This window comes from Mustela erminea, chromosome X (assembly GCF_009829155.1).
Source record: "Mustela erminea isolate mMusErm1 chromosome X, mMusErm1.Pri, whole genome shotgun sequence".
In the NCBI taxonomy this organism is placed as follows: Eukaryota; Metazoa; Chordata; class Mammalia; order Carnivora; family Mustelidae; genus Mustela; species Mustela erminea.
Window position 1 is genome coordinate 8,800,711 of NC_045635.1, and position 25,970 is coordinate 8,826,680.

Here is a 25,970-nt window from a genome sequence, read left to right on the forward strand (position 1 = left end):
TCTCTTTTCTTTAAGGTGAAATCTTTGGGATTCACTTGGTTGTTTTATTTCTATCGAGTGGCTCTGTTTGTTTTTCCTAAACCTGTTAAGAAATAGCTTTCAGAGACACAGAAAGACTGGGAAACCTCACGTCTCGCTCAGGTTTGTTCCTAAAGGCATGTGTGGTTAACGTAATCCCTTAGGGAGAGTACGGGTGGGCGGCTGAAGTTCTAAGTCAAAGCCTGTCCGTCTGCTCGGGGCAAGTTAGTATTGTTTATTGTAAATCTTTCTTCCACGTGTTGGCTGTATCTTAAGACTGTGAAGTAAGCTCTGTCTCTTAGCAGTGCATGTTCAGACCAAGTTCACGGTAAGTTTTTTGACTTTGAACTTAGCTTGTGCCCAGTAAATCTCATGGCCAGCTCTTTGATCTCTTTTACAAGCTGCATGAAAAATACAGGGTTGAAATTGTAATTAAATTATGCATTGTATTTGACTCTAGGGAGCTGAAGTGCAGTCATGTGGGCATGTTTACAATGGGATTCTCTCGTGTTTAACAGACTGGTCATATATGTTGCAATTTTAAAATCAGACTGCTGTGCTTGCTTCGGCAGCACATATAATAAAATCAGACTGCTACCCTTTAGATCTTTGAGGTGTTTTTTTTTTTTTACCATCCCACAGAAGTGACTATCAGTTTCAATTAACACTCAGATGTTTATAAACACATAATGTAATTTGTGTTATCGTATATGCATGCCCATTTTTTATACATATGTGTGTGTGTGTGTGTGTGTGTGTGTGTGTATCATTGATAGGAAGTCCTTTATATATGTGTGCATGTGCATTATATGTACCTCTAAGAAGATTTTGTTCAAATGATTAGATTGGGGGAAATAGAATTGGCCAGTAGCAGAGTTAAAAGGCATGGAAGAGAGTAAAGCATTCTTGGCATATAAATATGGGGTCTGCTCAACTATTCATCTGTTGGTACGTGACTGTAGAAACACTGCTGGTGATCATCCAGGGATTCCTTATGCTATGGTAGGTTGTTCCTGGTTTCCATACCAGAAAGCGCACATCTCATTGGAGGATGCAAGGACAGGGAAAGGGGGAGGAGTAAGAGAAGGGGTTCAAAGTCTTTGGGGGAAATTGGTATTGGAAGCAGTATAGTAGCTTCTAGATGTGTCCATGCTAACACAGGGATCAACTCTATGGTGACATCATAGGAAAACCAATTTTGATCATTGGTAGCTGCTTCATCCTTTGAAGCCTATGAAACTATCTTTACCACTCTTATTTTATTCATTGGATTTCTTATTTAAGGTGTCAGATTTTTCCAGTACCTTTTTCTTGGGTTTGTAAAGGTATAAACATGAGGTTTATAGAATATTTTAGAGGAACATGTCCATGTGAAAAGCAAAGATGTTAGAAAAGATAAGTTACTAAATTTCTGAGAAATAGTTTTGAGTAATGGCTACTGAGTTTAGAAAAAGGCACGATGTAGGAGCCTAGGGTAGAAGAGAGCCTATCAGTTTCCCTTCAATTGCAATTGGTATTTAAATTTTGTTATCTTAATGCCTTTAATTAGTGAATGTGGAGCTGGGTACAAGCAGGAAATCGGGATAGTCTGCTGGGCCTATATTCTAGAATATTTCAGGCAGTATAGACGAGCAGTTTTTGTTCTGTGGACTTGCACAAAAGCAAGTGTCTGATCCATTGAAGAAAGGTGTCCAAAATCTCACTGGCACCAAATCTTGTTGCACTGTTCATTTATTGGAGGGTCCATCCTGGACTTGTTGAAACAGACAAGAAGAGTTCTATGACTTTGGAAGTCAGGAATGTCTGTGCTTGGTTTCTATCCTGGAGTGATTTACCAAAGCAGTTTTGATTGTCTTATATTTACAGACCAGCCTGTTGTGAAGAGCTCAGTGTATTGGGGACATACGCTGTTGATCAGAATGCCACAGTGAATGAGCTCATGCTATCTCTGCTCTACAGGTCAGACTATAGATGGACCAATAGGTAGAGTAATTTTCAAAGATGAATCAGAAAAACGCTGACATCTAGCTTGGAAATGGTGACCCAACATGAGCTTGGTGGTTGGGTCTGGGGACCTTTTGCCTCTGTGATCATGTTATCTGACCAGCTGGCTGTCAGTGTGCACCCATGGTTCCTGAGCTCAAGAGGAACAGCTTCCATTTTGTGATTGTAGGGTCCCACTGAGCTCTCTGAAATCTGTGATGGCCAAACGGAATGGAAGCCCTGAAGGACAGACTTGTGGGGTGGCAAAACGAACCGATGCTACCAGAGGTCTTTACAACCAATGCAGAAAGCAACAGGACATAGACAGGACATTTACCTAATGTTTAGAGTTGAAGAGAGTTGACTTCCTTGATACATGAACCAAAAAAATGACAGTCAGGAAACACATTCTTTTGGTGTTTCAGCTATTCGGCACTAAGGCACGCCAAGTTTGTTCAAAGTTGAGTTAAAATCATTGAGTTATTAGATAAAAAATTGTTTGCATGCTCTCATGAAGTGTATTCTTTTTCTTTCCTACTCTATTAAGTGGTTATTCTAGATGCAGCTATGTCCCTGTTATCAGATAGGAAAATGATGTCACGGATAAAGAAGTTATGTCTGTCCTGAATTTTTTGGTATGATTTCAGTATAGAAATAAGCACATCAGTAGTTGGTACTTGGTCTATCATTTAGATTCACAAACATGTGAAAGACAAGACAAGGACTTTACAGACCGTTACAAATAGAAACTGTCCTGCCTATGCGCAGATTGAAAAATGCACGACTGATAACGTCATCCAGTGGCGGACTAGGGCAGATGGAGGCTAGGAGAATGTTCTGCAAAACGGAGGAACTAGTAATAGGGCAGTTTGATAGAATAACCCACCTTAACCTTGGACTAGAACCCCATAGCACTGTCCCTTGCTAGGTCCACATCCGAGAGGGGGAGGGGTGCCCCCAAATGGAGGGATGCAGCCAGAAACAATGTGAAACAACAAACAGCCTAGAAACCCTGTGAAGAGCTGACAAGTCCTGAAAAGGCTTTCCCAGCAGGAGGGGAGACCAAATGAAGGGGGAAGAACAAGGTCCAGTGGAGGTTGAAGAAACCCAAAGGATTCACACTGACCCCGCTATAGGCAATTAGGGACAGAATCCTGAAGGCCAACAGGGAACCTGGCTCTTTGCTGCCATAGTGAGAAGGCTGTTGTGATGCAAGAGAATTTCTGAGAACAGAACATAATGGACCCCAGTGGGAGCACCTGGGTGGCTCAGTCCATTAAACATCTGCCTTCGGCTCAGGTCATGATCCCAGGGTCCTGGGATTGAGCCCCGTGTTGGGCTCCCTGCTCATTGGGGAGCCTGCATCTCCCTCTCCCTCTGCTGCTGTTCCCCCTGCTTGTGCTCTCTCTCCTTCTGTCAAATAAAGAGATACAATCTTTAAAAATAAATAAATAAATAAATAAAGGATCCTAATATGTCAATTTTAAAAGCTCCAGGAAAAAGAGGTGCCTTGGGAAACATGAGGGAGAAATGACTGTCTTTACTGTGAACACTGGAATGGAGGCTCCATTCTGGTAGCAATGATCTATCTCGTTTACTGTTTCGTCCCTAGAGCCCAAAGTCGAGCCACTAACATCATAGGAAATGTTTGTGGAATAAATGACTTGTTCCTGATTCATTTATTTATAGCCCCAGCTGGCACTTGTTCCGCCTGACTGTTACCGGAGATGTTCTGTGTTCCGATCACTTTCCCAAACAAGACGGTAAACCTTTGAGGGCAGATAATTATGTTATCCTAATTTTTTAAAGGCCTCTCGTGAATAGGATAGCCCCTTACACTTGCAGCGGCACTTAATAAATAATTACAAAATTGAAATTACAGCAATAAAGATAGGATAGAATTGTTATCCTTAGAATTTTATGGTCAGAATCACTTACAGCATAGCACACAGATGGAAAATTCTCTGGAAATAAAAGGATAGAGTTAAATCAGTGTTTGTCGGGGCATCTGGGTGGCTCAGTCATCCAGCTTTTGATTTTGGCTCAGGTCGTGATCTCAGGTCCTGGGATCCGGCCCCTGGTTGGGCTCCCTGCTCAGCAGAGAATCAACTTGAAGATTCCCTCTCTCTCCCTCTCCGTCTGCTGCTCCCTACCCTCAAACACATACACTCTCTCTCTCAAATAAATAAAAAAATAAAAATGAAGAAATAAACCAGTGTTCGTCAAATAAGGGTAATTTTGCTCCTCTCTCACCAGTAGATACTTGGAAATGTCTGGAGACAGTGTTGTTGTCCCATCTGGTGGTTGGAGGGATGTGCTGCTGGCATCTAGTGGATAAAGACCAGGGAACATGCAGCAGTGCACTGCACGACAGTCCAAAGAGTCAGCTGACCCCAGATGTCAATAGCACTGAAGCTGAGAAGCCCTGATTTAAACCAGAACCTTTATGATAATTCCCATGTGCGCGTGTTTGTCATTAAACACCGCTTGTGGGTGGCAGCCTGACGCATGTTTGTGTCCCCCCCCCCAAGTTGAGAGCACCTGGCATCTATCAGCCATTTAATAAATAACAGTTAAACTGATGAATGAATGGAGAGTAATGACATCTTTAAAAAAAAAAAAAAAAGGATGCTTCACTATCATCTTTGGAACATCATTACCATTAGAAACAAGCATTTCTCATAAGGCCTCCACAGGAAGTAATCAGTAGGGTCAAGTTCAGGGTGTACAAGCAGATTTGCAGCAGCCACATTTTATGTCTCCATTTAAGACGGTCACAGTGCTTTGGGTCATGGAATATTAGCTGCGAAGGGGATTAGAGGGCTCATTCATTCCAACAGTCTTAAATCCAAGTGAAGCAAGGAATTTGAAATCCAGGAATGTGAAATGACTCACTTAAGTTCTCACAGGTAAACAGCAGAAGCAAGAGAGGAATGATTTTGAGCTCTTAGTCTTGGTACATCTTCATTATGCTACAGTGTCGCCGGTATATCAGCCTGACTAAAACTTGGCGCAACAAATTGCTTTTAATGACGAGATAAAGCGGCACCCCAATGCAGTATTGAATGTGAAACATAAAAATCCCATCTCTATGGCATTGTTGAATTTGACCTTATACTAATGTGCTCATTATTTTCATTATTAATACAGAGCTTAAAATAATGGAGTGTTAGGGCTCACGAAAATGTTGTAAATCTCCTGCATTCTGGAGAGGAGTAAGTTTGGGAGGTACAGGTGTCAGGAGCTTTATCCAGAGTCCCAGAAAGGGGCATTGGGGCTCTCCTTTCTGTGCTCTTCACTGTACGAGACTTTCCTAAAGGGAATATTATTTGCAGAGGCTATTACACGAAAGCAGAGTTATGTGGTCAGATAAATTTAGAAAATGCAACGGTAAACAAACAGAAGCAGGTATGTGTGTAGAAGAATGCCTCCTAGGTTTTCCTCTCTGGTCTACTCCTCCAAGAGCGTCCTTCAGTACGTGGCTCCTTCCTGCTCACCAAGTGGGAGATCATTTATATTACCCTATCAGTAGTCCTCTGAATACAGCTTGAAAAATACTGTGCTATCTCAGCTCTCTATATAATTGACAGAAATGTGTCGGGACAGCTTATGGTTCAGAGGGATTTTTTTAAAAAAGATTTTATTTATTTATTTGACAGAGAGAGACCACACAAGTAGGGGGATCTGGAGCGGGAGAGGGAGAAGCAGGCTCCGCCCCTGAGTGGGGAGCTCGTCGATGTGGGGCTCGATCCCAGGACCTTGGGATCATGACCTGAGCCGAAGGCAGACACTTAACCAACTGAGCCACCTAGTTACCCCCAGAGGAACTTTCTGGCAGACTTAGAATGGCCCATGTTTGCTCCCCTGCTCCCCATTCCTCGTATCTTTTTGAAAAACCAGCCAAAGTATGTTGCCTTGGTATATTCAGTTTCTCACAGTAGGTTTCCCAGTTCCAAGCCAAGGTTTAAGAGAGTCATTTGTGAGCCCAGTCTCAGAGAAATCGGTATGTACTGAAGCCGTGTCATGCAGGAAGACCCTGGGTTGGACATGAGACCATGTTGCCTTGGCAAGTCAGTTGTCATTTAGTTGGTTATTGATGATTTTGAAGACAATCACATGGGGAGTTTGAATGTGTTGAGGGGAGACAGTAGGCCTAGTATTTTTTATATTTTCTATTTTGTGTTGGGATAATTAGTATAAGCCTATATTTTACATGAGTGTTACAAGGTTAATATTTAAATCGACTTGTATTTACAATAACATCACACAAACTCGGCCCTGTACGTAGCACATTTTATATAGTGAATTGGAGCTCATCAGAAAGGGCGTGTTGCACAGAAATGTTTACCATAAGAGCCTTTGGTGAATTTACTGAAAGGAAAATAGCATGGATTCAAGAACAGTGATAAAGGAGAGTCCTAGAGCTTCTAAGAATCATCTAGATTGGCATGGAGCTAAATGATAGATAAAAATCTGCACCTGATCCTACCCGAAGAGTAGTTCAAAGAAAATGAGGTAGTATTGTTTCCAAAAGCTGTCCAAGGAAGCTTAAAATATTACCTTGTGTTCCTCTCAAATTTCCTTTTAATGGTAACCCAAGGCCTTTAGAACTATCCTATTGGCACTATTTGCAGAAATGTAGCAAGTTTATAGGTATGCAGAATAAGGACCCTTTGCTTTCATGTGAGTTTGGAGTTGGCTCCCCTCTTGCTTTTCGTCACTGAACTTGAGGACATTCAAGTTCACCATGATCCAAACCTTGTTAGTTGGGGGATCACATGAGGAGCATGAGTATCTGTCTCGTGACTGGAAACAGATCCTAGCTCTTCATAGGGAAATTACGTCTTCCGCATTCGATCTCCTCACATCTGGATGGATCTCAGTGCAGCCAAAATTTCCACCCCATGAAATAACTGTCTCCCATGACGTAGTGTAAGCAACAGGCCATTTCCATGGCAAATTCTGTGAGGGGGGACACGTGGGAAGGTTGGCACCCAAATATAGACTGAACGGTTGATGCCGCGAGGGAGCGCAGGGAAATCTGTGAGCGCCCAAGGACAAAGATGCGTGGATAGATTGATGGGGGGGGGGGACTTTTTCTAATTTTCACGTCTCAGCCTTGAGTTTGCTAAATGGGCTCCTCAGATCATTCTGGGGTCTCCCCAGCCCTCTCCAAGCGTGTGCATCATGGCTGACTGCTCATTCACTAGGTACAGACTTTACCCATTTTGTAGGCTTTGAGGAAAGAAAGGAAAAGAACCCAAGTGAATCCTCTGCTTCTAGTGGCCAACTCATGGTGTCTGCCTGGAAATGCCTCGGGCGCTGCTTTCTGTCCCAGGCTGAGCGGAGGTGCTAGTGAGGAACTGAGGCAGAGCTCAGGGGACAAGAGTTGTTGTTTCAGCAAGAGGAGTGAATGGTGATGGAGGTTAAGAGATGAAAGGGCAGAGAACTCACTATTGAAAATGGAATTTTACTAAAGGGCTATGGCTGTTCTTGGGGGGGGGTGGGGATGGGGCACAGCCTCCTCCTTAAGAATCATTATGGGAAGTTTGTGTTTTTGTGCTAATTATTCATATCGGGAGACAAACATTTGGTTAACATTTTGCAGTTATACCAGAAAGGAATCAAAACATGCAATTATTGGCAAACAAGACAGAAAGCAAAGATTCTTTGCTTTTGTTGTTGGCTATTTTTCTCTGCTGTATTTTGTTTTAAGTATGTGTTCATTTTGAGTATGTGTTTATGGACTTGCACCATTCCAGGAACTACCAGGTTAAGAATATCGTAAAACAATAGGGAAGCCATCCATTGTTTGTGTCCATGTGAGACGAATGTCTAATGATGCGAGCAAGCATTTTACTCAGAAAATTTGCAATGAAAGCGTGAAAAATATTTTTCACTGTTTTGGAGCCAACGAACATTCCCCTGGGACACAGGGACATTAAACTTGGGTTAACACCATTTCTGGCAAACCTGGTGATTAAAGACTGTTCATTTCTATTTTACGACATTAAATCTCTAAGCCCCTAGGAATCGCTAAGGCAGATTAAATAATGTGAAAGCAGCCGGCTGAAGGAGGCACAATGGAACACAAGGCTTATTGATTATAAAGTGAAATGAATCTCACTCAGAGACAGGAAGATTGCGGAAGGAAAGTTATGTCTATGAAGACACCTTTTTAATAACATGTCATGATTGAAGAGAGAACTTTAAATCAGGTAAATAAGAAAAACATAATTAAAGTGAATTAATCATGCATCAACATCTTGTTGGAAATCTCTCTTGTTTATGGGATTTAATAAAAATTATATTAATAGTCTTACTCTTCCTAATTTGATGTACTTGTATCACTTCAGGAACTTTTGTGTTTTTATTTTTAATAAAACCAGTGTGTGAGCACCAAAGGAGTAGAATGGTTTGACAGAAAACAAATCCTGAGATCATCTGGAATTTTTGCCCCTTCTTTCTCCTTCCCTTCCTCTCATACAATTGGTCGGTCTGGCTCGGTTGTGGTCTTCATTGGGCTGAAAGCCAGTGTCCGCGTCCAACTGTGGTGTCACGATCTACTGATCACCTCAGTTGTCACTGTGACGATTCTTTCATTGCTAACTTTACATTACTTCTGGAGTATCGGGCCCCCTTGCCCTCTATCAGATAGTGGTTTAGTTCAACAATGAAATCAGTATAGAGTGATGCAATGAACCAGCTACTGTCATAGGGATGTAGTGTTTGAGTGAAGAAAGCCAGATCAAAATTTGTTCTCAGTACGATTCCATTGAGACGATGAATAAAAACAGGTTCAGCTAATGTACAGTGATAGAAGTCACACAAGGGGTTAGCGCTAGGTGCCAGGTGGATCACGGCTAGGTTTGGATAGGACACAGACATCTGGGTGCTGAACTGTATCTTGGCATGGGTGTTGGCTGTGTGGGTACATACATATGGACAAACTCAGCTATATGCTTAAGGTTTATCTATTGTGAGGCGCCTGGGTGGCTCAGTTGTTAGGTGTCAGCCTTCGGCTCAGGTCATGATTCTGGGGGTCCTGGGATTGAGCCCCGCGTCGGGCTCCCAGCTCAGCAGGGACCCAGCTTCTCCCCTCTCCCATTCCCCCTGCTTGTGCGCCCTCTCTCACTGTGTCTCTATCAAGTAAATGAATAAAATCTTAAAAAAAAAGATTTATGTATTGTATATGGTAGACTTCAGTGACAAAATGTATAAAACTCATCACATATTTGATCCTGAGATGCATTCTTGTGAATGTACAGAAGACTTTGCTTTTTAAGGAAGAGAAGTTCTGAACTGTGACCAGAGTATTATTTTGTATATTTAGTAATGTTAGCAGAGACTCTCCATCAAACTTCCCATATGTTTCCTCATCTCCCATTTCCCATTCCCATTTTATATATTGCCTCCAGGAATGTTCGCTGTTGGCTGTCAGGTAGCTCCCAAGCAGGACTGTGCCAAGTTTTAACCCCAGATTTAATTCACTTCAGGTCTACTGGAGGAGATACTGAAATTGTGACTGTGTTAGAAAGCAATCTGAAAATGGTCTCATAAATTATTAGCTTTGATTGTTGTCATTTCTAGTCTTTCTAGAATATTCCCCCATGCAGCTAACTTAAGTACCAGGCTTTGATATTATACATTAGTTTTGTGAAGGAGGAATAACGTGTTGTAGGAATCAAAGGTAGCTTACCAAAACCCGGGGCCACTGCTGTTTAAGTTTGTTTTGGTCCAAGGATTCAATCTGTCATTCACATGCAAGGGAGAGTATAAATTGTGTGTGTTTAAAAATTAACGAGAAAGGAAAACTCAATGAAATAGAAATAAAATTGTTTGTAAATAATAAACAGGTGAAGTTTTTCTCTTTACTTGAGTCATGACCACTTTTTACCTTTGTGGAGTTTTCTCGAAAGCTCCAGTTTATACCACATCTTTGAGGGATGGTTACTTTGTCAATTCTTTCCCTCTAATGAAAGTGCCGATTTTTGCACAGTGTTTAATCTGCATTACTTGTGCTCTCCAGGATGTTTGGTATTCCTAGATAATGCAACAAAGGAGCACGGCTTCACTTTCAGATTCCCTTTGTCTCTACCCCTAAAATGTCAGAATTGTTCAATGGGACTGGGTCCTTAGCGATCACATTTGGGACTCTCGAGGTCAGTGGCCTCTGAAGTGGCTGGGAATAGGTGTTCCCACGAGTTCAGTAGGGGCTTTTTGTTTGTTTGTTTGTTTGTTTTTTGGCTGTGTTGCTCAGTGATGATGAAGGGAAGTCTCAAATGAATTACTTACAATGTTTCTCACAAGTTATGTGGACTTCTGGAATTTCTTGGGTCTTTCTTTCTTTTGGAAATCGTCTCCTGTTTGCTTTCCTCTGATAGATATCTGATATCACCCTAAGGGCTCAAGAGATCCTTTAAAAATGTCATCAAGAGCATGTGGATGGAAATCAAATGTAAATTCATTCCTCCTCTTGTCTCAGCAAGTTCACTGTGTATCAGAATCTCTGAGGTTTCTGGAAAGGCATGGAAAAAATTAGTGGTCCTTGACAGATTCGGCCTCGTGGAGCACAAGGCCTGTAAGAGATGCTCCTTTGAATTCCCTTACCTTAGAGAGTGAGACCATCTGAAACTCGGAGTCATAAACATCTCACAGACTGCTTCTTTAGAGAAATGTTTTGAATTTTTTTAATAAGTAAAATTCCTTAAAGACAATGATAATCCTTACTGCGCAGCGACTGGTTATCCCCCCTCCCCACCTCCCGCCCTTATTTACATGATTAAAATTGGGAAGGGGAGAGCAGAATAATACAAATCAGACTATTGACATTTCGAGTCTTTAGTTTGTCAAGAAGGAGACAGAGAGCTTCTCCAGGGGCGACAGTTTGAACAGAAGTTATTGCTACCTGCACACATGTATGAATAATGAATCCCCAGCATGGTGCACTGCCCTTGGAGAACTCGCCGTGCTTCTGTGATGGCTGGAAGCAAATTAGGCAAGCTGCATTTCTGGTTATCCTCTCGATTTGCTCCTGCTCCCTGGGTCTCCCGTCTCAGTGCCGGGGGCTCATCCCATCACGGCATCCGAGAGCCAGAGCACCTGGTAGCAATCAGCCCTTTTCTGGCCCTCATTTTGGAAATGAGGAAGTGACAGTACAGTGAAGGAATGGAACTTACTAGAGGCCAGAGAGCTGACTCTGAAGCCGGATTCTCAGACTCCTGACTCCCGCCCCAGGGCTCTGTCCTCGCTGGAGTAACCTTACCACAGGGTAAAATGCTGAAAATGCTGTTGCTTGAGGCTCCTGAAGGAGGTGTGGAGAGCATCTGGGTAGAGTAGGACCATAGGGCCCCACCCGTGATAGGATTGCACCTTGAGGCTGGGCGCTTACTGAGTACTTGCTTCTGCTACCTCCATATCAGCCCAACAGAAATGCCAGCCTCTGATAAGTAGGGCCTTACAGGGGTTTTAGCCTACCTTGTCCAACACAGCTTCCTGCAATGGTAAAAATCTATGATCATGGCCATATGTGGCCACTCTGTGCTTGAAATCAAGAGTTTAGAACTACATTTTCTATTTAATTTAATTTTAATTAATCTAAAAATAAAGAGTCACATGTGCCTATGAGCTGGAGTCTTGGACACAAACTCTTCCTGCCTTTGTCCATCATTTTCCAAATGAGATCAAAGTGACTCCATTACTATCCTTTTCCTCCCCATATCCTGGAGATAAAAGCGTATCTTCTATTTTATTTTATTTATCTTATTTTATTTTTCAAGATTTTATTTGTTTATCAGAGAGGGAGAGAGAGTCACAAGCTGACCCTCCACCGAGCGCAGAGCCCCATGCGAGGATTGATCTGATGACCCCGAGATCATGACCTGAGCCAAAATCAAGAGTTGGATGCCTAACCAGTTGAGCCACTCGAGCGCCCCACAAAGCATGCCATTTTAAAATATGTCTGCATTCATTAAGACATCATTTTCTATCTATCCACTTTTGAAAGGTTGATAGAGAAGATGTGAACTCTTTACATCAGTGGTCTGGCTGACAGGGAATGCAAATCCAGTTTTTAAGTTTTGGCACTTTCTTTTCTGTCTATGATTCTTGCCTCAATATCCCTAGTTCCTAAGAAATAAAGAATGACTTGTAAAGTTGCCAGATTTATGTAATAAATAATAATTAATGTTTCTATATTATATAGATAATAATAGGCGATGGTTTACATGTTTATCTGAGATTCAGTTCTAATTGAGTATTTTGTATTTTCCTGGTAAACTTATTATTGGGCATTCTTAAAGCTTTTTTTCTGTGTTTTTATTTCTTTTTTAAAATTTTTAATTATTTTTAAAATTTCTTTTCAGTGTTCCAGAATTCATTGTTTATGCACCACACCCAGTGCTCCATGCAATATGTGCCCTCCACAAAACCCACCATGAGGCTCACCCAAACCCTTACCCCCTCCCCTCCAAAACTCTCAGTCCATTTCTCGGAGTCCACAGTCTCTCATGGTTCGCCTCCCCTCCGATTTCTCCCAACTCACTTCTCTCCATCTCCCCACGTCCTCTCTGTTATTCTTTATGTGCCACCAGTAAGCAAAATCATATGATAATTGACTCTCTGCTTGACTTATTCCACTCAGCATAATCTCTTCCAGTCCCGTCCATGTTGCTACAGAAGTTGGGGATTCATCCTTTCTGATAGAGGCATCATACTCATAGTGTATATGGACCACATCTTCCTTATCCATTCATCTGTTGAAGGGCATCTTGGTTCTTTCCACAGTTTGGTGACCGTGGCCATTGCTGCTATGAACATTGGGGTACAGATGGCCCTTCTTTTCACTACATCTGTATCTTTGGGGTAAATACCCAGTAGGGCAATTGCAGGGAAGCTCTATTTTTAGTTTCTGAAGGAATCTCTACACTGTTTTCCAGAGTGGCTGCACCAACTTGCATGTGTTTTTATTTCTTTCTGTTTCTTCAAGGAGAAAGGAATAAGTTGGTAAATTTCCATTATCTTTTTTCCCCTTCATTCGTAGTTCCTTAATAGAGGGGCTCCTGGGTGGGTCAGTACATTAAGCTTCTGACTTTTGGTTTCTGCTCTGGTCCTATCTCTTGGACCCTCAGATAGAGCCCTGCCTCAGGCTCCTGTGCTGAACAGGGAGTCTGCTGGAAGATTCTTTCTCTCTGCCCCTCCCTCTACTCCTTGGCTAAGTCTCTCTCATTCTCTCTCTCTCTCTCTCCCTCTCTCTCAAATAAATGAATGAATCTTTAAGAATAAATTAAAAAATGAATAATTCCCTAATAGGATTTCCTTATATACAGAGGTAATTTTTTAAAAAGACACATGATTAATCTAAATTAAGATTGGCTTGGCCTATCTCTTACTTGTCTGTAAGAGAATTAAGTAGGTATTGAACTGAAGTGTGAATTCTAAGGAGTCATTGTATTTCATTAATATCCATTCTAAATTGTTTACATGTCTACAGGCCTCATTTTGAAAAGAGCCAAACTACTGATCACTTCTTTTTTAAAGCAAGAGCATTTCTTGTTTTGTTGATATTTTTTGAACCAATATACTGAGTTTTCATGAAAATTACTGAAGATTACATTGCTTTTGAGTAATGTCTGTCTCCAAGAAGGTTAAGAATTTGCACGTAATTTTTCTCAAGTAATGCAGCTGGCAGGATAGCATTTTCACCCCTGAGGGAGTAGAAGGTAATGAAATATTTTAGTACAGCTCTACCAGACACATTTTGGAACACCAGAGCTTTTAAAGAAAATCTTAGCTGCTTGACAACTTATGAAAAATAAGCATCTGTGTCCATTGTGTAAACTTTATGTGAAATCACGTTTTGTGTGTGATAATAAGAACAGGCGATATTGTTGACATCCACATGGAAGTGTCATGATTTATTCATTTTGCTGCCATTGAGTGATGGTTGTCAAAACGAAAAGAAAAACCGTTGAAGGAGGACAGAATCATGGTGGACTCCTCGAACTTAGTGCTGAGAAAGAACCACATGTCTCCGCGCTGAAGCTAAGAGATGGTGGAATGAGGAAATTTTAAAATAAGTATGGGGGCGCCTGGGTGGCTCAGTGGGTTAAGCCTCTGCCTTTGGCTCAGGTCATGACTTCAGGGTCCTGGGATCGAGTTCTGCATTGGGCTCTCTGCTGAGCGGGGAGCCTGCTTCCCCCTCTCTCTCTCTCTGCCTGCCTCTCTGCCTGCTTGTGATCTCTCTCTCTGTGTCAAATAAATAAATAAAATCTTTAAAAAAAATTTTTTTTAAATAAAATAAATATGTAGGATGGTGAAAGAGAATTGTGTTCCTTTTCAAGGCCAACGACAAATGGAATTTGTTTTTACCTTTACTCTGTTACCAGTTTCTTCTTTCTGGCACTTGTCATTTCTCATTTAGGGATTGCTTTATTTGCATTTTCCTTCCTTCCTTCTTTTCTTTTTCTTTCTTTCCTTCCTAAGATTAATTTATTAATATTATTTTTTTTAGAGAGCTAGAGAATAAGCAAACACATTGTTGGGGCAGTGGCTTAGGGAAAGGACCCCAAGCAGAGCCCCAAATGAGTGTGGAGTTCCTTGCAAGACTCCCAACTCTGGACCCTTGAGATCATGACCGGAGCCAAAAATGCTTAACCAACGGAGCCATCCAGGCACCCCTGTAGTTGTATTTTATTTTATTTTAAGATCTTATTATTTGACAGAGAGAGAGACAGTGAGAGGGGGAACACAGCAGGGGGAGCAGGAGAGGGAGAAGCAGGCTTCCCACTGAGCAGGGAGCCCGACGCAGGGCTCGATCCCAGGACCCTGGGAACATGACCTGAGCCGAAGGCGGATGCTTCACAACTGAGCCACGCAGGCGCCCCTGTAGTTATATTTTAAAACAAAATAAAAATTATCCTTCGCGTAAATGGTTTCAAATGGTATCAGTTGTACCTGGGCCACCAATTGAAAAATTCTCCTGTGGGCAACTAATGGGAGTCAGCGGTTATGTTCTCTCTCCCTGCCTCCCTCCCTGCCTCTGTCCTTTTATCCTCCCTTCCTCCCTCCCTCCCTTCCTTCCTTTGCTTTGGTAGGAAAATGTCATTTGTTGGGTTGCTAATGCAGAACATGGAACCGCCGTGCAAACTTGCAGTAGATTCTCTTTTTAATCCCCATGTTTGGATTTCCTGGTGATCTGACTCAAAATGCTCATCCGTGGAATACGCACACTGCAGAATACTTCGTTATGACGATTTCGGCGGGCTGTTGCACTCAGGCGTTGCATCATTTTTGCACACCATGTGGTGCAGATGAATGAGATTTTCGTGCATGTCCCGTGCTTCCAGCATATTCTTGGTGGGCAGTTCCTGGGTTCAGAGAAGCCTGGGTCCAGCTTGTCTCATTTGAAGCATGAAATTCCCTAGTTATTTGGTCGTGTTGACAAATTTAACTAACAGACATCTGTTGGTGTAGGTGTTGGGCACTGACCAATAGCAATTATAGCTCTGTACCTTTCCTGTGAGGCACCAGGCAGACTTAGTTAAGCTCTGTTGACAGGCACACTGGTTGATTAATTAGTTCCTTGTGGCTTCCCTGGAAAACTGGGTGGTCGTGGAATGGAAGTTAATTAGGCCTACAAGCAAACCTTTTCTTAGGGCCGGTTTGACTTGGAGAATTAAAAGGAGTTCCCTTGAGGATATAAAAGGCATCAAATTGACCCCTCTCTTATTTGGGTTTCTCCCCACAAAGATTATGATATGCACTATATTTTAATTTACAAACTAACAAGTTTTCACAAAAGCAACTTGCAAATTTGTTTCCAGTTCCTCCTCTAATAAGGATGAATATATTACATCTTCAAAATTTTTATACGGATGTTATTAATAGGTGGTTCATTCACATTACCTGGAAAATATCAAAGTTATTTCTATCTACGGTTCCCTGATGTATTTTCCCTTGAAACCTTATTTGGGGCTCTGGAGACCTTTCTTTAACTCGGTTGTCATTTTGAGTGTATATTTTACTGAATGTCTATATACAGTTTAATAGTGCTTTCAACTGGGCTGAGTGATTACTGTTTTGGAAAGAATGTGTAACCTTACAGATTAGAGAAAGGTGAAAGATTTCAGAGCTCCCCGAAGGTAAACAGTTTTTCAGTTTGAGTTTATACCACCTTTTTGTTGTTGTTGTTGCAATTTTCATCTATTAGAACATATTCAGTTTTAGTCTCATAGTATGATACCCTTTAAAAAAAAGATTTTATTTGTTTATTCGATAGAGGATGAGGGAGATGAGTTAGAGAGCACAAGCAGGGGAGAGGAGCCGAAGGAGAGGGAGAAGCAGGCTCCCCGTGGAGCAGGGAGCTGGATTCTGGACTCGATCCCAGGACCATGAGATCAGGACCTGAGCAGAAGGCAGATGCTTAACCTACTGAGCCCCGCTGGTGCCCCCATAGTATGACGTCCTACTATGTAAGGAGTACAAGGGAATGCAAGCTTTTTGGATGGTTCATGGCAGTTTCTGCTATGACTTAGGATAATGTGGGTGGCTGTGATACTCATCATCCAGTCCTAAAATCATAGAAATCTTGGTCTCAACAAATACAACAAAGCCCAGTCGGTGTCAGGGCCTGGTGGGGAGTAAATCTTCTCCTGGATTTGGTCATTCAACCACCAAAGCTGGGGGCAGCTTTGCTCTTCCAAACCTGGCGTTTCTGGGGTTGACTTGGACCTTGATCGTCAGCAGACAGGTGTGGAAAGAGAAAGCATGGACACTTGCCTATTTTAATGGGCAGGTGTGGAAGGGACTGACCTGATTGTACCCACATACCATTGCCCAGTGTGTGGTTCCAGCTCTTTCTTAAAAATAAGAGAGGCCAGAAAACATTGTCCCTGGGGGGCTGGCTGGATCGATCTCAGTAATGTCCATGGTGTGGAAGGGCCCTGGAGAATGGGTAGACAGCTAGCCATCTTTCACGTAAATCGTTTATGAGAAACCCTATTTATGATAGTAAAAACTGGCATGTGATTTTCCCTGATGTCTGGTTGATAACTTCCTAATGCTTAGTGTATTCTGGTTTAGCCATATCATCTCTACTCTCCACATGTCTTCTTAGGAACTGCTGTTAGGTTGTAGTGGCATGCAGACATGTATGGCTGGTGGACTCAGGAACCCTATGAAATATAAGTACTTACTATTATCCTTCGGGAAAATTGGTGCCCATTAAAGAAGTCACAACAATATAGAAATGCAGAGAGAGAAGGAGTGAGGAGAACATAGAGCTACAAGTCTGATTGTCTGAGTGTTTGTCATTGGTACACTTCTTGCCTCGCATCTGTCCTGGTTTGGAGTTTTTTTAAAGAAAACTTTATTCACCCTGAAACCATAATTACAATTTTATGTCGTACATGTGTACACGTGTGTTTGCAAGTGCCTCTCTTCATGTGACTGTGTAAGCAGTTTCTGTGCTTCCACTCCTAAAATCAACTTCTAAGAGGTTTTTTTTGTACCCACCTCCTTACCAACATTGTGTTTTGTATCTTTATTAATTTGAAAAGAAAATCGTCTCATTGTGATTCATTTCTCTTTTACTAGCAGTTGAATCCTTTGGTGATTTTCTTGTTTTGTTGTTGTTGTTTAGATTTTATTTATTTATTTATTTGAGAGAGAGCATGCAAGCATGGGCGGGGGGGGGGGGAGGGGCAGAGGGAGCCTGATGTGGGACGTGATCCCAGGACCCAAAGATCATGTCCTGAACTGAAAGTGGTCTCTTAACCTACTGAGCCATCCAGGCACCCCTGGTTTTTTTTGCTTCCTAAGTCATTTTCAATGTGTCTTATGAATATGCTCATAAATTACACAAGAGTTACTTCCCAGGAGGTGAGGAGCTCAGCCCAGCGCTGGCTGTGTTGAGTTCTGGGGCCCATATCCATGAAATGTGTTGAGCAGGGCAGCCCTAGGATGCATTCCCATGACCTGTCTCCCCAACCAAACCTTGATTTTCAGAGAAAAAGATGGTCTCTTGGTCTCTTACTCTTCACACAACCAAACTCACTGTCCTCAAGATAGAGCAGAATCTGAGTGAGTATTCTAGGACCCCAGACTTGGGTAACAGCTCTCTAACCTGGGTCAGCAGGAGTGAAGGATTTCCTGTATTTTTCAGAATTTTTTTATTCCAAAACCCCCACAAATTTATAAACAAAATTACATCTCTTGTAAGTAGCATTATGTGTGTGGCATACATTTTGGAAAACACACACTGTGTGATAACAATGGGCAGGAGTATACGGGTGGTGTTTAAGCAGTGTAAGTGACAGAGGAAGATTACATGTGGAGATTAAGTGAGCAGGTTCAATTGATTTCCAATGACAATAGAAGAATACATTCCAGAGTTTCAAGCCATACAGTTTTGGAAAATGGATCAAGAAGTCCTGTTTTTTGTTGAAACCAAAGATATGAAATAGAACATGTCTCAGTAAGGGAGGTGATAGTTTTGGTTTTTTACATACCTACATTTTCCGGCCATGTTTGTTAGGCTATGACTTCGGTGGTCGTAGGCAAGCTCCTCCCCTTGGCTTCCAGAGGAAAGGGTGACGCCTATACCTGGCTCTAGGGGTTAGCAGCAGTGATCCTGACTAGCTTCTCTATATGGCGTGGTTCTAAGTCCTTGGCTGGGAGAGTCCCATGTTATAGTAATAACTTCCATTATTTTTGTTCTTTTTGTTCTTCCTGGCTGGACAATATTATTCCTCCAACCTGGGACATCCTTCTGTTTGGAGGATGTGGTGACCATGATAATTTCAGGGCTACAAGGTCACGTTAGTCAGTCCTAAATTATGATTTTCATTTTATTTAACAATTTTATGCATTTATTTCGAGAGAGAAAGCGCAGGGGGAGGGGCAGAGGAAGAGATGGAGAGCGAATCTCAAGCAGAGTCTGTGCTGAGCAGGGAGCCTGGAAGTGGGGCTGGATCCCAGGATCCCAAGATCATGACCTGAGCTGAAATCCAGAGGCAGATGCCTAACTGACTGAGCCACCCAGGCGCCCCTGATCACCATTGTTTTGTTTTGTTTTTTTGTTTTGTTTTTTTTCACCATTGTTTTTAAAGGGAGAGGAGGTCCAACATGCTCATTCACTTTATAAGGAATTACCAAGGAGGAAGGAACAGTATGACAAAATAAGGGGAAACAGAACTCATCCCCACAAATGAGTTTGGCTTATTTGCAGTAACTCTTTGCAAGGAAATCTGCAGCTATCTCTTTGGCTGAAATTATTTTACATGTGACAACAGTGATACTGTTTTCGTCTTTTGTGCCCTGATTGTCCTGTGTATTAAAGTACTTTCTTTGGTGATTTCGAACATATCTGGGGACCTGCCTCAACATCGTATCAGGACTCAGGTGCACAAGGCATTCCAGTGAGCCACAAAGGCTCTGTCTTTCCTTGGCCTCTCAGCCTGGTGTAGCTGCTAGTTGAGGGGAGTCTCCAGAGTTCTGCGCCTGCCGTCACTTGAGTGCTCATGAAACGATGTTGCACTGCCCTCTAGGCAGCAGGGTCCCTGAGGAAGGTTCCAGTCTACCTGCTTCACTGGTGCATGTTTGGGGCACTCAGGAGTTTCTATCTCATCGGCGACATATATGTAAATAAGGCATGCTGTTAGGTGTAGAGATGGAGATAGAGTTGTAGATATTTGATATAGAGGTTTTTTTTAATTTTAATTTTTTAAAAAGATTTTAGTTAATTATTTGTCAGAGAGAGAGAGAGGGAAAGGGAGAGAGCACAAGTAGGGGGAGCAGCAGCCAGAGGGAGAGGGAGAAGCAGGCTCCCCACTGAACGTGGAGCCTGATGTGGGACTTGATCCCAGGCCCCTGAGATCATGAGCTGAAGGCAGTGGCTTCACCGACTGAGCCCCCCAGGTGCCCCTAGATTGTTTTTAAATAACAGCATCTTATGAGTTCCTCAAGGCCCCTAAATATCAATACAGTGTGAACACTGAAGCTTTGTCCCAAATATTTATGCCATAACAGTCCACTTCAGTTTTTACTTGTTCTGGAACATAAGCTTTTGTGGATATTCCTTAGGTATGATAATGTTGGCTCGTATTGGTTTCTTAAATCTATTTTTTGGCAAAATAGCCTTAGAAGGAAATCAATGCTGCTATTTGCTCATGCTTCTAATTCCTTACATGGGGAATTTGACAGAGGCGTTCTGCCCAGAGTACATTTATTAATAAACCCCTTTTCTTGAGTGTATAGCAATGTTCTGCCCCCATACTGAGGTGAAATTAAGTCCATGTAAAATAATTAGTAGCATTAACCTTCCGTGAGGTTTTTAGAAAGTACGTTTAACCATCTGCTTCTTCATATTTGTCATATTTAATTCACCGCGATAGCTTTTTGATTAGAAAATGGGCAAACATCGTATCCTTTTGGGAAATCTGCTGAAAGCAGAGAGGAAACGCCAACTGACAGAGTGCAAAGCATAAAATAATTGGAGGAGTATTCGTTCTAATGGTCCCTACCTTGGATGTCACTACATGTTTGAATGCAGCAAGCTCCATGACCTATGCGTATCAAGTTCATTTGGTGTAAAGGCGAGTGACATTAATCATTGTCATTTCACAACTATAAAGTGTGATTTTGTGGGCATTACTTTTCTGCATTTTCTACTCCTATCTTGGTATTATTAGTGTCCTTTTCCACCTAGGATGCATGCAAAACCACCACTCTAATTTATATAACTTTTATACCTTTTCAGTTTGGTTTCCAGTTTGGTTTGCAAATAAGTTGTGGCCAAATGTCATGATTACCAAAGCGTTTCATCATTTTGAAGTATAGTTTGTTTTATTACTGTTCCTGTTTTGATAGTTTAAGGGCAGGAAAGATTTTGTGATAACCCTCATGTTAAGAGAATATTTGGAAGTTATGTTCTAACCTAGAATGAAAAAGACACAGAATCCTGAAGCTAAAAATCTCCTAATTCCCATTTTAGTAAGTCTCATAGAAAGGATTAATTCTCATGTTTTGTTAGAACATAATTAAATTGCATAGCCCTCAGCTTAAGCTAGATCTTCACGGAAGAAAATCTGTCTTTAACGGGAAATCTAATGTTCCTGTTACATGTCCATTTAATTTTTTAGTAGAAAAATGGACAACTTAAACATAGTTGAAATCAATTACAACCTTCAGTTTTGGTCAGTTTCGAACAGCAAATTAATTTCATCTTCCTCTCTCTTTTCTCCCTCTCTCTTCCATTTTTTCCTCTCTGGAAAATATTATTCTCCATCTATACAAATAGAAATGTTCATGGGAATGTTGGCCTATTTCAGCAGCTCATGGCAGGCTGAGTGACATTCTGAGGACACTTGCTTCTAAGAGTTTTTGGCTTATGTTAATCCTCATTTCAGGTCTTTCTATGTTCCAGATTTTCCTTGTTATTCTTATCCCCCAACACCCTCCCTGTCTCTGGAGGACCAAATGTGCCAGAGATAAATGTGGAAATAAGTAAAGAGGAGTAAATATCTAACATAAGTTGGATGTGTTAGTTAATTTGGCACAGATGATAATTAAGGAATATTGGTTTTATACAGTTAATTGGCCTTTAGAAATATGATCATATGGATATTTCTTAGATATAATAAGGATTTATGTGATACTGTAAGAGATCTGAAGTCTCCTGTTTCCAATAGTTACAGATTCATTCATTCCACAAATAGTTTATTTGCAAATTATTGCAAAGTATTGCTAATTTATTCATGTACAAAGTAATGTACTGGGTGCCTTGGGAGAGCAAAGATAGAGCTGTTGTCCTCTCGTGCAGAGAAGATGAGGAGCAAGTGTAGAGGTGAGCACAGGTGCAGTTTTTTCCAGAAAGTCAAGTCACGCTCTGGGTAGGCATGGTCCTAGAGGATGAGAATGAGGCCATCTTGGGCCATCGTGGGTTGGTGGCCATAACTGCTTGTGTGCTCTGAGGTGAAACCCATGGCACCTTGGCCTGTCTTAGGGAAGTGAGAGCCTTGATTCTCAAGGTTGTCAAGAAGAAGAAGAAGCAAAGGTAAAGGAGGAGGAAGACCCTAGTTCTTCTAAATGCAACCAGTATTTTGACATTGTCATGCCTACTTTTGGTGAGATGGACCTGGTACCACCTCTCACATCCTTTGTAATCCAGGCTTTCTCCATTAAAGCCAGTTAGTACTCTCCAGCCCCTACTGCTTCCCATCCTGTTTAAGGCAGAGTAGTCAGGAACAGTATTCTGTGTGAATGTGGCTTCTTGGATTACATGTGAGTCGTGAGATCTGAGGGAAGAAATGTTCCGGGAAGAGGGAAGAGAAATCTAATGACTTTGAGTGAGAATAAAGCTTCGGGTGTTCCAGAAAGAAAACTAATTGCTTGTAAGATGAAGAGACTTTCCCTGCCTCAGTAAATTTCATCATTGCGGACACTCCCGTGAAATGCCACAGTGATCCCTGCTTCCTCTGCCCCCCTCACTAATCTCTCCACATCCCATGTGTTGTCTTGATTCGGGAATTTGCCCCTTTTGTTTGCTCCCTACAATTTTTCAGGAAGGTCCGCCTTCAAAACTCACCTGTGTCGCTTCACCTGGTTCTTTATCGCCCTTCTTGCTTCCACTCTTCCTCTTTTGCTATTCATTCTTTATGGAACAGCCAGAAAGTTCTTTCAAGGACATGCCTTGATCCTGTTAAGCCCCTGCTCTGAATTGCACTAGTGTCTTCCCACTGCACCAAAAATCGACTCTCAAATCCTCTTCAGGTCCCACATGGTTGTGCTAAGCTTGCCCTGCCTCCCAGTCCCCCCGTTTCGCACTGCTCGTACTTGCTATTATTTGTTTTGTAACCCATCCGCTTTCTTCCTGTCTCAGAGTTCCTATATCCTGTGTCTCCTTTTACAATGTTTTATTTCCTCAGATCTTCATACTCCAGTCTCCTGAGAAAAGGCCTGAGTGTCCTGACATTCCATCTCAAGTAGCTCCCCCGTTCTACTCTTTCCACGCTATCCCGTCTCCTCGCTTTGGTTTCTAGGTGGCTTTTAGGATCTTAGACATTTGCGTTTGTTATTTTGCTTATTTATCACTCCTCCCATGTCCCCTCCACTGCTCCTAAGGGTGGAATATCCTGTGAGCCCTGCCTATCCTGTGAATCACTGTCTCCCCAGCATTTAGAACAGGACCTGAGCACTGAGGGAATTCATGTTGACTAGAGGAGCGACACAGGTCCCAGCCGCGCATGCGCACGATGGTGTCCTCACGCATGGATGCTGTCTGCTCCTTACTGGTTCTTCTTCGGCCTTCGTCTCAGGGAAATTCAATCTCCCTCCTCTTCCTGTGTTGCTATAACTTCTCTTCAGTGAGTTCATGATGTTGGCCCATTTTTTGAGTGTGTTGGCACGCTGAGTTTGATGCCCGTGCGTCAGGATACTTTTACCAGCCTGACTTACTATTCGTGTTGTGGATGTGACCACGTGTCACCTTTCTTAGATTTTTTTTTTTTAAGATTTTTCTTTATTTGTTTGAGAGAGAAAGAGAATGAGATGGGGGAGGGCCAGAGGAAGAAGCAGACTCCCCGCTGAGCAGGGAGCCTGACATGGGACTCGTGAGACTCGGAGATCATGACCTCGGCTGAAGGCAGATGCTTAACGGACCGAGCCACCCAGGTGCCCTAGATCTTTAATTAAGAATACTTCTAATACAGAAAAAGGCCCAGAGAATGGTACAATGACACCTCAGCACCTTCCTCATCTTTTTATCACATAGATATAAGAATCATTAAGGTTTTGCTCTATCTGCGCTTGATTTGGAAGAAGGATTTTAAAAGAAATGACAGAAATCATGATTATATACTGCACATGCTTCAGCCTGTACCTTTAACAAATATATTTGCTTATGTATACAGCATAGCACACACTGCCTTCAAATCATGCAATCCCCAGATTGTATTCAGCTTTTCTCAGGTGTTCCCCAGATATGTCGTTAACTAGCATTCAGTAGTGACCCCCATGTCTAGGTTCTCATTCATGTAGACTAACTGCCTGCCTTTTGTTTCATCATGGTGGTGGAAGAAGTCCTGTCCCGTGGCATATCTCATTTCATGATCTGGAAAATTGCTTTGTTGTAGTTTTGTTTAACGTTTCCTCTTATCATCTATAATTTCTGTTACGGAAAATTACAAGTAAAGGTCTGAATGAAGTTCAAAGTTTAGGAAGTTTGCCATAAAGCACGTTGTTGGTATTACATCTTGTGGATGTTCCATCTGGGTGAACACAATTTGTCTTTGTTCTACTATTGGGTGCTAGGGATGAAACCTAGGTCCTTCTTTCCTCTGCTTCTTCTTAGAATCAGCCAGGAATCTGTGGGGTAAATAGACTTTTCTTCTTAAGCTATTCCTCTCTTAACATCAATCATTTAAAGCAGTGTTCAGAAGCTGTTTCAGTAATGGACCAGGTCAAAAACAATTTCAACTTTGGCATCCGGAAAATCCTTGTTTACTATTAGGCCATGAGTGTAGCTATAGATAATATGTAAACAAATAAAAATGGGTATATTCCAATAAAACTTCATTTACAATAGTAGGTGGCTCATAGAACTGGCTTGCATGTTCTTGTATGTTCCCTCCTTGTTTAAATATAGGTGTTCAGCTTAGGCCATTAATAACACTTGAAGAGTATTTAAAAATACTGATGTCAGTGCACCACACCCCCTCTCCATATCCCCCCTGCCACCACCGCCAAAAATCATTTAAATCTTCATCTCAGGGGGTAGGGCCTTGACAGGAATTTGATTGTGTTTTAAGAGTTTATTTCGTAGAGCAGTTTGAGGTTTACTGCAAAGTTAAGGGAACTGTCCAGAGATTTTCCATATATCCCCTATCCCCACTAATACAAGCCTCCCTCATTAGCAGCATTCCCTATCAGAGCGGTATATTTGATAGGATTGATGAACCTACATTGACCCATCATAATCGTCCAGTGTCCATAGTTTAGATAAAATTATAGTTCACTCTCAGTGTTGTACACTCTGTGTCTTTGGACAAAGGTATAATGGCATGTATGTACCATTCTAGTATTACATGGAGTAGTTTCCCTCCTCCAGGAATCTTCTGTGCTCCACCTCCTCATCCCTCTAAGTCTTGTCTTCTCTGATCATTTTACTATCTCCACTGTTTAGCTTTTTCCAGAACGTTCTGGGATATGTACCCTTCTCATGTTGGCTTGTTTGACTTGTTAATAGGTATTTAAGTTTTCAGTGTTTCTTTTCATGGCTTTATAGCTCACTTGTTTTTAGCACTAAATACTACTCTCCTGTCTGTGTATAACACACTTTATTTAACCCTTCAGTACCCTTCACCACTTTATTTAACCCTTCACATGTCTTGGTTGTTTTCAATTATGAATAAAAATGCTGTAGACAACCACACTAAAGTTTTTGTGTGAATGTACGTTGTCAACTCCTTCTAATAAATACCACATTGCACAAGCTTTGGATCATATGGTCAGAGGATGATTGTCTTTGTAAGAAATCGCCAGGCTATTCCAAAGTGTCTATTATTTTGTATTCCCACCAGTAATGAGAGGTACTGTTGCTTCATTGTTATTTCAAAAAGCTCTCCATGCTAACTTCAATGTGTAGATATTGTTGAAAACCTCTGGTTTCAAGGGCATTATCCCCACTAGAGAGAAGGAATACAAAGACACAAGGTGAAACAGATGGGCATGTGAACAAGTAAGTCTAATAGAAATCCTCGTTAAATAATTGTTAAAGAACAAGGGGCAGTAGCCCATCTAAAGAAAGAACGGGGCACCCGAAAAGTTTCTCTAGGTTGTTCCATTGGAGCCATCCTTGAATGATGAATAGGTTTAGTTTTGTGCAAATACTGTAGCCATCCCTTGTCTAATTTCTCAAAAGTCCTGTCTTTCTGGCTGACGTGACATCAAGAGTAGAATGAAGAATTAAGTCC

The 25,970-nt window shown here is 41.8% G+C and overlaps 1 protein-coding gene across 4 annotated transcripts in view; it reads left to right on the plus strand.

The window, feature by feature from the left end:
* Positions 1-25,970, plus strand: part of FRMPD4 (FERM and PDZ domain containing 4) — an 854,311-nt gene that overhangs the window by 541,285 nt on the left and 287,056 nt on the right. The gene's annotated exons all lie outside the window — the stretch shown is intronic.